Below are 15105 nucleotides of genomic sequence, written 5' to 3' on the forward strand. Positions count from 1 at the left end.
TCTGACCATATTTCTGGTAATTAGTCTTTATTTACCTCTCTCTGTACGTCTGGTCCCCTGCCCAGTATCACTATGGCTAATGGGTCACTGGTTTAGTCCCAAGGGATTGGCACTGTTCTCCTTTTTCCTTCTATTCCCATTGAGAATGTGCTTTATGTTCCTCATTCTCCTTTCAACCTTATTTCCATTAGTCGCTTGACTCAATCCCTTGACTGTATTATTTCTTTCACTAAAGAGTCTGTCATTTTGCAGGATCGGAGCTCGAGGAGGACACTTGGCGTCGGATCTGAGTCCAGTGGCCTTTATCAGCTTTCAACTTCTGTTCCAGTGTGCTCTGTTGTGGATTATCCGCTTACTATCCACGCTCAGTTGGGTCATCTAAATCTTGCTAAGTTCCAGAAGATGGTCCCACGTTTCTCAAATTTATCTAGTTTGTCTTGTGAGTCGTGTCAGTTAGGGAAGCACACTCGTAGTTCGTTTCCCGATCGTGTCAGTCGTCGGTCTTCGTCTCCTTTTGCTTTAGTTCATTCAGATATTTGGTGTCCTAGTCGTACCGTTCCCACTATGGGGTACAAATATTTTGTCATTTTCATCGATGATTATTCTCAATGTACTTGGTTATTTTTAATGAAAAATCGGTCTGAATTGTTTTCTATTTTTAACAAGTTCTTTAATGAAATCCTTACTCAATTTGGTGTTTCGATTCGCATTTTTCGAAATGACAATGCTCGTGAATATTTGTCTCATCAGTTTCAAACCTTCTTTGCATCTCACGGCATCCTTCACCAGACATCATGTTCACACACCCCTCAACATAATGGGGTTGCTGAACGCAAGAACCGTCACCTAATTGAGACTACTCGGACACTTTTGTTACATGGTCATATCCCATTCCAGTATTGGGGCGATGCTGTCCTCACAGCTTGTTATCTCATTAATCGGATGCCTTCCTCCGTACTTCATAATCGTTGTTATTCTCCTAGTCTTCGTCGTTACTTTGTCTCGGCAGATGTTACATTCTTTGAGTCTATTCCATTCTTTGACTCCTCCTCCCATCCCAGTGATTCTGTTGCTACTCAGCTACCTTTACCACCTGTTTCAGTTCACTATATACCTTCACCATCTCCTTCTTTCGATGTCCCCGTCCTTGTTCCCGCCCATGTTCCCCCCTCCAGGTCTATCATCGTCGGCAACGTCCCCCTGTTCCCCAGGACCCTGCCCCCACCGAGTCTGCCCCTATTGTTACTGAGGCTCCTGTGGACTCACTTCCGTCATCATCTCCTCCGGCAGCTCCGATCCTTCCGTCTGACATTGATGTGCCTATTGCACTCCGGAAAGGTACTCGTGATTCTTATCCCCCTCCCAGGTATTTAATAAATTTGAGTTATCATCGTCTTTCACCATCCCATTTTGCTTGCCTCTCTTATCTTTCTTCTGTATCTGTTCCTAAGACTACAGGTGAGGCGTTATCACATTCTGGTTGACGACAGGCCATGATTGATGAGATGAGTGCACTTCAGAGTAGTGGTACCTGGGATCTGGTTCCCCTTCCCTCTGGGAAGTCTGTTGTTGGCTGTCGATGGATATACACGGTTAAAGTTGGTCCGGATGGTCAGGTGAACCGTCTTAAGGCCCGCTTGGTGGCTAAAGGTTATACTCAGATATTTGGCCTTGACTATGGTGACACATTTTCTCCCGTGGCGAAAATGACTTATGTTCGCCTCTTTATTACTATGGCAGCCATTCATCACTGGCCTATGTATCAGCTGGACATAAAGAATGCTTTCCTCCATGGTGATCTGCGGGAAGAGGTTTATATGGAGCAACCTCCTGGGTTTGTTGCTCAGGGGGAGTCTAACCTAGTTTGTCGTCTCCGAAGATCCTTGTATGGTCTAAAGCAGTCTCCCCGGGCTTGGTTTGGAAGGTTTAGCACTGTTGTGCAGCAGTTTGGCATGACTCAAAGTGAGGATGATCACTCAGTCTTTTACAGACACTCTGATTCAGGTTCTATTTATTTGGTAGTATATGTTGATGATATCGTCATTACAGGTAATGATACTCATGGCATAACTCAGATAAAACAACATTTGTGCCATCATTTTCAAACAAAGGACCTTGGAAGACTCCGATATTTCTTAGGGATAGAAGTGGCCCAATCCAAAGATGGCATTGTACTATCACAGAGAAAATATGCTATGGATATTCTTGAGGAAACAACATTGTTAAATGCTAAGCCCGTTGATACTCCTATGGATCCAAATGTCAAGCTTTTACCAAATCAGGGGGAGATATTTTCTGATCCAGAAAGGTATAGAAGATTGGTTGGGAAACTGAACTATCTCACAGTTACTCGACCAGACATTTCCTTTGTAGTCAGTGTAGTAAGTAAGTTCTTGAATTCTCCCTGTGAAGATCAACTGAATGTAGTAATCTGTATCCTCAAGTACATCAAGACTTCTCCTGGCAAAGGTCTTCTCTATGAAAACAAAGGTCATACCAGAGTTGTAGGATACTCAGATGCTGATTGGGCAGGTTCTCCTATTGATAGAAGATCCACTTCTGGGTATTGTGTATTCGTTGGAGATAACTTGATTTCCTGGAGAAGTAAGAAGCAAAGTGTAGTTGCTAGATCAAGTGCTAAAGCAGAATATCGCTCCATGGCCACAGCTACCTGTGAACTCATCTGGTTAAAACAGCTACTGAAGAAACTCAAGTTTGGAGACACTGGCCCAACATCTCTCATTTGTGATAATCAAGCTGCTTTGCATATTGCTTCAAATCCAGTGTTTCATGAAAGAACTAAGCACATTGAGATAGATTGTCATTTCCTTAGGGAAAAGGTTCTCTCAGGAGATATAGTCACTCGTTTTGTCAACTCAAATGATCAATTAGCTGATGTATTTACTAAGTCTTTGAGAGGACCTAGGATAGACCAGATATGTAACAAGCTTGGTGCATACGATCTATGTGCTCCAGCTTGAGGGGGAGTGTAATTGTACATAGTATAGAAGTCCCACATTGAGTGTGCCTCTTTGTATTCTTCAATTGGTTTGCTATATAATAGCACCAATGTTGTGTAGTTTAATAGAATAAGGATTACAATGAATACCTCTTGTCTCTTGGTGATTAACAGATCTGTTTGTAAGTCAGAGGTATTCTCGAATGATGCTTCAACTATAGGTGTTAGTGTGGCAGTTGTGTCCAATTGTAGTGGAGATACTGCATCCAATTGCAATGGGGAATTCGAACTTGATACATGATCAAAATTGGTGTCTGGTGCTAGAAGTGTATCTTGTATGGTAGGTACAAGTGGAGTGTATTGGCAAGCAGGACCTCAGATGTCACTTTCGAAATTTACCGTGGGATGTTTAATTTTGTTTATTTTTATTATTATTATTCTCCCCGTGCTCTATTTTTTCTTCCAAAATTCGTTGGGATGAACTTGTTCTGGCTTTACAATCGGCTAGTGCTGTACCCATGGCCATGGTTTAACGTTAAAATCAGCTAAGATTAACTTGTTTTGTTTTTGTATGTCCTTTAAAAGCTACTCGTCCTAGGGAAAATATTAGAGGCAGGTATGTGCAACATTTTGATAATAAATGTATAAGATTAATGTTGGGATATTCAAATGTGATGTAGCCTCATATTATTTGATAATGGATTAAGTAAAGTTTATATAAATGTGGGAATCTATAAACTTAAAACCAATTTCATGTGACTAGTTTAGCTTAATTCATTTATGGTTGTCCAAATATTTAACTAGAGGCTAGTTGAGTACTTTAACCTTAACACACATTTTGCATAGGTTACCAAAAGTGTCAACTTAAAACCAACCCATTAATTCACATGTCAGTTACTTGGCGTTTATCATTTTTTAAGCATTTTAAATAAATTATTTAGATTTTCAGACATTATTTTAACCTTTGAAGTTATTTGAGCTCAAGAATTTTTTATTATTAAGAAAACAAGTTTTAAAAAATTAAAATAATATTTTTTTTATTAGTACGAATTAGTTTGGACAACTGATTCACTTTTTCATCGAATCTGACGCATACCAATTATTACGGTTTGATTGTTGGATTTTCAAATGAGACCTGAACCCCAAGGCCCCAACTGCCCAACTCGATGAAATGATTAACTTTTTTCTTTTTCTTTTTCATTTATGCGTTTTAGACTACAGGAATTAGGTCTCTCCTCCTTTTATATCTCCTCCACATTAATTTGAAATACTCACTTAGTGCTTAAACCATTATTAAGTGTTTATGGTTATGTTCACCATCTAATTTTTGCCATCATATTCTAAGTAAAAGAGATTAATGGGGGATGAAAAAGTGTTAATGTATAAAGTATAAACTATAAAGACTTAAGAAGGAGCGATGTACATGCAAGGACTTCAATCCTCAAATTAACAAGATTGTGAGTGAGTGGAGTCAATGATAGAGTCAGAAAATTTTATGAGAAAGGGTGAGAAATTCAAAATTCATACTAACTTAAGTGGGACAGCACAGTAATAGGTCAATACACACTCAAATTTGAAGAACTCTCCAAATTTTCTTTATACATGAGAAATAATAAAGATGAAGGGGAGCGAATTTATATTATATTATATTTCAAGTTTGAATATAGTTTAACATAAATGTTTAGTGAAATTGAGGGCGCACAATCCCTTTTAGCCTCTCCATGACTCCTCCACTGAATGGAGTGGAAGTGATTAGATATCATTATCGAGAGCTAGTATAGAAGTGATACTAGCCGAGAAGAGTTTCATTTGCAAGTGATAAGGTACACCATGTTCCTTTCCTCCAATTGCTTATTGTTGCAAATGATTATTTGTTTTATGTTCTAACATGACAATTTAATATTTTGTGTCTTGTTGATTTCTGCATATTGTACTTGAATTTCATTACTCAAATTATAAATACCCTTTATTCTGCATATTTAATTGTAGCCATTATCTGTTATCTCCAGTTATGCACGTGATAGGCTTCAAAAATGTTATTTATTTTCTTATCTAGAAAAAATTACAAAAAAAGTGAACTCCCGCTAAAAATATGAACAATGATTGTACGAAATGTGATTATTGCCTACATAAATATGATACAAATGTTTTCCTTCATGAGTTTGTTTTTTTGGTAATTTTCCCTTCCAGGTTTTGAATTTTCTTACTCCGAACTTTTTTACACCAAAACAAACATGTTCCATGAACATCCCTAATGTACTCAGCCACTAGTTTTTTTACTTCATTTTAAAGAAAGTGAATTTCCATACTACAAAAAATAATACTGAAAACAATGAGACTAAAATAAACACACAAAACATAGCAATTAGTAGGATTTATAGTTAATTAATTTAAGATAAGAGATTTTTAAATTACATCAAAATTCTAAACTGTTTCGTAGCATTGAACTAATTTGCTTGTTGACAACATTGAATGTGATTGTCCAAAACCAGAGAAAATGACATGGATGAGCTCGAAAAGGGTGGAAAATTTAGTAATTCCTCCTTTCCTTTGCACGCTTCCGAGAATTCCGACGTTTAATCTTCCACTTTTCATTCCCAGCTGGTCGATTCTGTTCTTCAATTTCTCGAACCTTCCGCTTCCTAGAAAAGTTGATAAACAAGGAGGGAACGTAAGTAACCTAAAAAGCACAGGAACAATGCTACTTTAGCTAATTGTACGAAGCTATTTTACCAAACAACATAACCTAACAAAGTAGTTGAGTAACTTAAAACGGCTTATCAGTTCCACCTTCAATATTCCAACTTCCAACCCACATGCGGGGGACTAAATACCGACATACCATACCGATATGTGCTTGTTTTCACATCATATATTTAGTAGCAGAATTTCAGAAAAAACAAAGACAATAAATACCACTTCCCCCTAAAATGTGTTTTGATTTGATTTGAATGTTATTTGGTTAAAGATTTAACCGTTTCTGACATTCATTCTCTAAGGTCATCACATCCTAGCTGACTAGGACATGCATATATAAAATGAATGAATAAAGTGCTAATTTAAACTTGACCAGGCACATATGCCTTCTACTGCCAATCTTACCTGTAAGCTGCAAGGTTTTGATCACAAAGCAACTCATCTGCAAGCGATGCTTTTCTCTCCTTCTTTGTTAATCTGCCTGAGAAGAAGTCCAAAGGAGAATCTACAATTGTTCCCACCTGAGCATTTTCAAATGATCCCCAAAAATTAGACCTGTTGAACAGAAATTGAATTTTGATGGAACACGTAACAACCCTGAACTTGCCTGAAAATACTTGGGAAGTGTCTATGATTTTGAATCACCCTTCTTGTAGTGACGCTTGGGATCAATGGCACCCCTCAACTGTAACCATCAATATATATACATATCAAAGTGTAAGGATCCTATTTCCTAGAAATGAAAGGATAAGAACTGGTGTATGAAACAAAATTAGATATCTTGACACAAGTTGATTGATACATTGAAATCTGTGTTGTTAGCAAATACTATATAAATGTCTAGAAAGATTTATTTATTTTTAATGCTATTGATATGAACTTTGGTCTCAACATTTCCCATTGCACTCTCAATGTACATATCCATGGCCTAAAGCTTTAACATGCCACTGTATAGAATAGTTTACAATTTACATCATTGTAGTTTATTTCACGACACCAGGAAAGTCTCCGAAAGTCTTCTAATGCTAACTAAAAAATATTCTAAACCAACATATAAATTCAGCTCATCAGATAAACAACAGTCATTACTCACTACAGATCAGAGCTAACAATTATTTATTTGTTGAAGCAAAAGCCCAAAGGGAGCAGCTATCTATCTACCAATCACTGAAAACCCTAATTCTATCAACAAGAAGCATGACACCTGGACTATGAGAAGGGGGCTTGCAAGGCAACAACAAACCCATAAGAATTATGAAAAGACTTAAATTGATAAGAGGCATTAATAAGAAATTTTCATTCTTCAAAAAAAATGCTATTCTCAATCCTTCTGTGACTATAATACCACATCTCTTGAAGAAATCAGCATCACATACTTGTCTTTCATTCTTTCTTATCATTTTGGATGCAAGTGTGTGCATGTCTAATGCTTGTTGTCAGCTCAATCTAAGCAAAATTCACAGGAGATCATATTGGGCAATGAAATGAGCATATTTCATACGGTCCGAAACATTAGAGGTCCTCAGCTGTTAAAAATATATACCAGAAAGATCATATCAACTTCACCAGAAGATAATGTTACATCACCTCCATCAGAAGATAATGTTAGTTAGCCAAGGGATTAGTTATTATAGCTGGGCACTTTTGAATTATTTGATTTCCGATAAGTTGATAGGATTATGATTGTTAGTTATATTATCTCTTTTTAGTTATCCTATCTTTTTTGCTGATAGACTTTTATTTTTAAATAGGAGGAGGCTAATATCCAGCAGGCAGACTGAAATTTGTTTTAAGTTTAGGCTGAGAGAAATCTAAGTGTGCTCCTTGAAGAGATTGATCTCTTGTTATTTCCCTTTTATTATCAATAAAACAACCCAGTTCTACTAATGCCCTGTCTCTTACTCTATTAAATTCTACAAACTACTGTCTCACTAACCAGAGTTGTATCACTATTTCAAATCATTGTGGAGAAGAAGAAGATGTCCAAACTAAAGTACCTTCAATAACTTTAGATCTTTCTGCAACTCAGGGGTGATTGTTTGAGCAGGCATGTTGAACCTGGCAAAGATTTAAATATAATTAGATAATTCCCATTCAAAAAACAAGAGAACAAACCATAGGAAATAATCAAAATGAACTAAATAAAATTCAGATGAATGACTTTATATATGATTAAAAAAAAGGGCAACTACCACTACACCCAGTTAAGTGGTGTAAAAGTGAAATAGAAAAACAACCAAACAAAAAAGTTTCAACCCGGGATGCATTCAGAGACAGAAACTTGTTTTAGATCATAATTTAGCGCATACCAATTCTTCCCAGCAGTGTCTTTAACTTGCTTTCTCAGTAACTTGTTTAATTTTCTGGGATCATTCGGAGGAACAAAAAGCCCATCAACCAGCTCTGAATTCAGTTTCCAAAGGGTCCTAGTTGATGCCTCGGGTTGAGATTTGGTATGAGATCCATCATTTACAACATTTGACGAAGATGCGAATGGCAACTGTGGTTGCCATGATAGGCCAACCACTGGCTTGCTCTCTGGCATTCCTGAATCACAATAGAGACCAAAGCCAACCCATTAGACCTAGTTTGGAAATCGCCCACAAATCCAATACATGAAAGATGGAATAAAAAAAATCCAAAAATTGCATTTAACCATACACAAAAAAACAATTGAGAAAAGCTAAATACTAGATGGAGTAAATTCAGGACTAAAGCTACAAAAGGTTGGGGTGTGTATCACCTGAGATTCTTTAGATGGAGGCGTCTATCAATCAATTTCAATTTTCAAAAATTAAGGACGACAACAAGGAGAGGGATACCTTAACCGTGAGAATTCAAATGTGTTTGGATTAGGTTGTGCTTATTTATTTTCCGTAACAGTTTTATACACACGCTGAGGAGAGAATTGTGGCTATTATCTTTCAAATGGGCTAGTCTGAGCCCATTATTTTAAATGGGCAGACATTTTACCAGGCTGACCCACTAAAGGGCACCTAATTGGTCTAAGGCTTGGCGATGGAGCGGGTATGTCCGGTCTTTTCCCACCCCGCACCCCTCAAATGAACTTCCAACTCACCCACTGGTAGAGCTGTCAAAACGGGCCACCCCGACCCGTTAGGCCCTCGCCCACACGGGCCAGGGCTAAAAAGTCCATAGGGCCAAAAAGCCCGTATATTGAACAACCCACACAAGCTAAAAAGTCACATAACCCAACGGGTTAGGGTCAACCCGCAGGCCAAAAATCTTATTCTTCAGATTTTTGAAAAATAAGAAATAATTGATTTTTTAAGGGCCATTTACATAACCAGTAATCATATTTTTTTAAGGGCCAAAAATCTTATTATTCCTTGGTGCACTTGTCCCTAACCAGTAATCATATGCACTTTTACCATACATAAATGAAAATGAGAAATAATTGGTTTTTTAAGGGCCATTTACATCAATTGCAAAACTTAAGTCTATAGTAATCAAAATTAAAACTGTGGGCATACAATCATATGGCACAGACTTTGCATTTTACAACTATGTGGGGCACAAAGAAACTGAGTAGCACCAGGACCCTTTACTATTGAACAAAAGATAACCCCTCCAATCTCGCCACATCATAGAGCATGTAAAATCCTCAATCTCTCCACTTTTTTTGTGTGGGTATATCACCATCTACATAGAAGCAACAGCTACTCTTTTGAGACTTGAAATAATGAAAGACAAAATATATGTTAAAAATAATGGTGCATAAAAAGCCTAGTCATGAAGAAATCAATATTGCAATCATCTAAGAGAGCTTCATATACAAATAGTAGTGGGCATACAATCACGGAGCATTAAAAAAATAAAATGAGTACAACAATCTTTAACATTTCTATGAGAGTACAGCAATCTTCCCTGCTTCCAAATTTGGAGACTTCATCCGTGATGTGAGAAAATTGAGAGACCTTATAAAACCAGAAAATTTTTGTGGGGTGGATAATGGGATTCTAATACGCTTCATCAAAGGATCAGATGCATATCTAGGACAATCTGAAGATTAGAGAAATTAGAGAAAACTGATGGGTGTGCTCTGGAGGGACTACGCATATGTACCGAAGATAGGCATTGTAGCCCACTAATGGGGTATCATTGTAGCCCACTAATGGGGTATCATTGCAGCCAAGGCCTTGTATATAAGGAAGCTAGAGTTTGTAGGTATTTACCAATATCTTCCATACCATCATCCATAGCATGATGTGCCTTTTATTTTGTAAATCCCGAAAACATTATTTCAATAAATCTAAAAAAAAAAAATGTGAAGCTTGGCCCATGGACGTTTATCACCAAGTTGTAGATCAACAATAATATAATCCTGGATATTTTTTAATTAATTTTAAAAATAAAAGAAGCCACATTATTGGTTTATGATACCTTATCAATTATCAATCCATGTGAAGATGAGTCTCTTCATAGAAACAGCAACTGGCAAACAAGTTAAAAATCCAAGGGAAAAGCATCAATAATTCATGCTTCACAAATTTTCTGCAACAAGTTGTATGGCAACTAATGATTGGTTATGAATGAAACTTTGTTCATAAGAATGAACCTTTGTTCATCATGTCCTCTTACAAATATTTATAAATCAGAAGATAAATTTAGTTTTTACAAAAGAGTGACACACAATACCATTGCATTTTCGGATCATGTCCTCTCTTCTTAAGATTTTCGGATCAGCAATCAAAGACAAGCCACAAGTTTAAGCAGAAGAGAAAGCAAACAAGGTTTTCATCATTCAAACTTACTAACATTGCATTTCACTAAAGTTAGGTTCGTCTGTTAAAAAGTTAATTCACTGTTAGCTTGACAAAGCCATGAATCATAGAATTGAGATGGATTGATACCTTTCTTACACAATGGAATTTACAGACATTTCAAAGCATAATTTGAAGGAAGAAAGAAATCAAAAAAAGAAAAAGGAAACCATTTCTCTACACCTAATCATTCACACCAAAGATCTAAATAACCCACCCAACCAAACAGTTTGAGTGCTATAGGAGGCAAAATGATAGTTCTTTTACTGTTAACAATTGCTCCCAAAATAAGAAAAGATGGGAAGAAATGATCACTATCTACATCATTTACCAAACAAAGTTACTTTGAAAAGCTCTCACGGTTAGACTTGGCCATAAAGGTAATAAAAAAAATAATCAAAACTAAAATAAAACCATATGGTATCGGAAAAGCTATGTATCTCCCTTATCATCTAGATCTAGCCATTTACACCCAGAATCAATTAAACTCGATACAGTGCGAAAAAAGAGCCAAACCAGAAATAGAAACCAATTTTCTAAAAGTAAAAGAGAACTAGCACAGGGAAAACAACTAAATCTAACTTCGTTAGAGTAGCAACACTGAATTCCTTAACTGGGAATGGGGTATAGCACCAAAGTAATATCCATTTAAATGTCTTGAAACACATAGAAGATGGTGAAGATGCAGAACTTCAGAAGAAGGTAGATGCATTGGAGAAGGATTTACAAGAAAAAGAACATACTAAATGGTAAGTATTGCATTTTTATGTTAATACATTATGTTCATGTAATGAAAATACTCATCACCCAGTACCATCGTTAAAAATTTTAGAACCAAGGCAACAAGAGCATATCAGTTTGAACAAAAAAAATACCAAATAGTTGATGAGAATACAAAAATCTCATTGGTCCTTCAAAACAACAAATACCTGTGCAAGATTCGATGATAGTGGCAGAAAACAACACCCTTGCAAAGCTGGTATATCAACCTCTGCAAACAAACCCACAAAATCAAAGAAAATTTCAAAAAAGAAGCCTTAAAGTTACTCGATAGCACAATTTAAATTGAAAAAAAAAAGACCCAGATGAAATTTCAAAGTTAAAGGGCAAACACCCCATGATACCATTTGAAGCAAGCAGAAAAATCCTAAGAAAAACATATGAAGCCATTGAGGAGAAAAAAAACTTGTGAACGGAAACCGTACCTTTGTAAAGAAGAAGAAGAACTAGTTGAAGCAAGAAGAAATCAGAGAAGAAGAACGAGTCGAACAACCTTTGTGAAGAAGAAGAACTAAGAGAAGAAGAAAAAAAAAATAGCTCGTGAAGAAGAACGATGACAAAGAGAAATTAGGTTTTGAACCCAAAAAGAACGAGGGCCAAAAAAAAATTGGGAGGCTGAAAATGAGGGGCCAAGGGGTGGCCCATGGGGTTAGGGACTTTTTGACAGCTCTATCCACTGGGTTTTGAGAGGGAACACTTGCAGCTCCCACACTAGTAAAAGTGCAAAACATAAGAACCACCATCTGCCTCGCACTCTCCTTTACATTTTTTTCCCTAAGCACTAATCAAAATAACTGCTATCAACATTGATCAAGTCAACTTGCTTTTCAATATCTTAAAGAGCTTGAATTTTATTTGGAGGAGCAATGAATCTAGAAAGGATTTGCCTAAGTTAATTAACCAAAATCAAGAAATGTAAATAATTTAAATCAGACTTACAATCAAGAGATATATAGAATTACAAATAATAATAAATTAGCCTCGAGCTAGAACTTCATACTTAAGACGCTCAATCTTTTATCTTCTCCATTCATTGAAAAGTTCAATGGATTTATTTTGGATCATTTTACATATGTATTTGCATCAGTTTCTAGCACTGATTAATTTTTCTTAATCCTCAAACACTATCAATGTAGTCACTATGTAAATAAATAAATAAAATTCTAAAAATATGAATAAACTCAAGAACTCATAATAATCTTGTTGAAACGACACAGAATAAGAGATAAACACACTAACAAAGTTGTTCGCCGAAGTTGTATTATGGTCAATAATATAATTTTAATATTATACAATCTCTTATTGTTCTCCACAATGAAAAGAAAAACTTTGGCAAAAAAAATAAAAAATATGTATCAAAAAATCATATAACTAACCTTGAAGGTTATTGCGACGCAGCATTGGCTTAGATGTTAGCTCCTCCTCCAGCAATCAGCAACGACTGGGTTGAGAACGGCAGTTGCAGCGAACGTGAAGATGGCAAAGCAAAAGCCCTCTCCGATACTGTGAATTCAACTTACTTCGGATTTTTGATTTCAATTTCACTCTTCGCAAGCTTAATGTGTTTATTTTAATTGATATACGAGTCTGTGTGAATACTTAGGACACCGATAAATTAATCATTACATTAATATTTATCAGCAATTTATAAAGGGAAAGGTTATAGTTATTATCTTTTTTTACTAATGTATTACCCGTGCGATGCACGGAGGAAAAAGATCAAAATTAAGAATAGTAATAAGTAGTAAAAAAAATAGTAATTATAACCTCTCTCATTTATAATTATTACATTTTATTAATTTCTATATTATCGTTATATTAATGGGGAAGATGTTGAGAGGTTCAATCTAAATATAATTTAATAATAAGTTAGTGATAAAAAAAATGGGTCACAATTATATATATGGAGATGGGTGGGTTATATTGTTTATTAATTTAATTTTTTTACCTTTACAATCTTTTTTCAACTGTTAAATTAGATTCAAATTAATAGTCCCAAATATCATAAAAATGAAGGGTTTTGCATTTGTAATGTTGCATGATAAATGTAACATTTCTTACACATATATCGATATTTGTATTACATTTTGTTTCCTTTTTATTTTAAACATGATGGACCCCACACTTATTATTTCTATAGTATGACAAAATGATTGTCCTACAATATGATACTTGTTTTTCCCAAAAATAAATTGCACCAGCGCGCAGCGGATTTGCAACTTTGAGTCTATTTGACTGTATTTTAATTTTTTTTTAAAAAATTATATTATAGAATAGTTAATAAAATATGTGTTTTTTATTTTTTAAATTAAAAGTCAAAAAATAAAATAAAAATAACTATATCTACTTCGATAGTACCTCTATCCATAGTTATTTAAATAGTACGATACACGATACGATTTCTATGATACAATACGATTTACAAGCGTATCATTATGCATTGTAGGGTTTATACATATTGTGTATTATATAATAAAAAAGTTAAATCCAAATTTATAATTTTTAATATAAATTAAATATATAAAAAATCTAAAAAATTATTATTAATAACAAAAAGAAAAAAATATTTGATTTGTGATTTGAATTCAAAAATTAATATTAAAAATTTGTATTAATAAAGAAAATAATTAAATAAATATTTTAATATATATTTTTAAATTATTTTTATGTTATATTTCTGCATCTTACAATTCGATACGATTTACGATACATAACATAAAAAACGAGTCAAATAATACACAGTAGATATAGTACTTCAACAACCTTACCTCCATCATTAGTGTATTACATTCCCAATTAACAACATCCTTGGCCTCAATGCTCACACACCTTTTCTCCTCGAAAAAAAATAAAAATATATAATATTACATTATTCTTTCATTTTTAAATACTTATTTTGATTTTTTTAAATTTTATATGAGATTGAAATAATCATTTATTTCATGTAATATTTTTTATAATCAAATTATAAAATAAGATTAATATTTCTCACGTTATAGAAAATACATTTTCTTTTCTACACACACATAAAAATGTGTGAAGCCCATATGAATTTATGTGAAGAAAAGAAAAAATTAAAAAAAAAAATATAAATTCCATACACTTATGTATTTAGTAAATCCGGGAGAAATAATAAACCCTTCTAAGATAGATATTGGTTCATCGACGGCTTGACCCTTGTGTCCCTTATTAATTAAAAAATAATCACTTTGCTCCATTCCAAAACTATACATCATTTTGTCCCTGCTTAATCGATTAAGTACTGATAAAATTAATGTAATCGATTAGAAACTTTTTTTAATCATTATAAACTTTTTTTAATCGATTAACTTTCGGTTGCATGTCCCCATTTATCTGTTTCGAGATCAGAAGGCGCAAGAAGCCATCACAAAGGGCAATGGCTTGACGAAGATTCTAATTCTGATGCAAAGCAATTGTTCCCCCATAGTGCTCCAAATGTCTTTCTTCCTATGACACCAAAACTACCCATATCATGCCCTTCTGAATTTGATCCTACTCGTGGCTTTGTAAATCAAAGAAAATTTTGTTAGTGAATAGAGCAAAGAAAAAAAACAAAATTAAAGATTAAATTCATTTCCAGTCTCTGTTTGCATTTTTACACAGTAAATCTGAGTCTCTGCAGATTTCGAATCACATTGGACAATTGAATGCATAGTGTTTTTCTTTTCGTTTCTTGAACTCACTGTCATTACACTCAGTTCTGTAGATTACTAGTTTAACTAAGTGACTGGTTAACTTGTTTAACAATAGAGCTGTTAGTTACAACACATATATTTGTGACTTAGTAATATTACATTACATGGTTGAATTGTTTAACACTTCACCGTCTCGATTAAGTCCTGGAAATTTTACTTTGTGGGTACC

At 34.7% G+C, this 15105-nt stretch overlaps 1 pseudogene; it reads right to left on the reverse strand.

The window, feature by feature from the left end:
• Positions 1–5489: 5489 nt before the first annotated feature.
• On the reverse strand, positions 5490–8201 carry LOC133303619 (rRNA-processing protein fcf2-like; annotated as a pseudogene).
• Between the last annotated feature and the right edge of the window lie 6904 nt (positions 8202–15105).

The sequence above is a fragment of the Gastrolobium bilobum genome, unplaced genomic scaffold (assembly GCF_033153095.1).
Source record: "Gastrolobium bilobum isolate Gb01-03AN ecotype WA unplaced genomic scaffold, APGP_CSIRO_Gbil_v1 utg7684, whole genome shotgun sequence".
Classification (NCBI taxonomy): Eukaryota; Viridiplantae; Streptophyta; class Magnoliopsida; order Fabales; family Fabaceae; genus Gastrolobium; species Gastrolobium bilobum.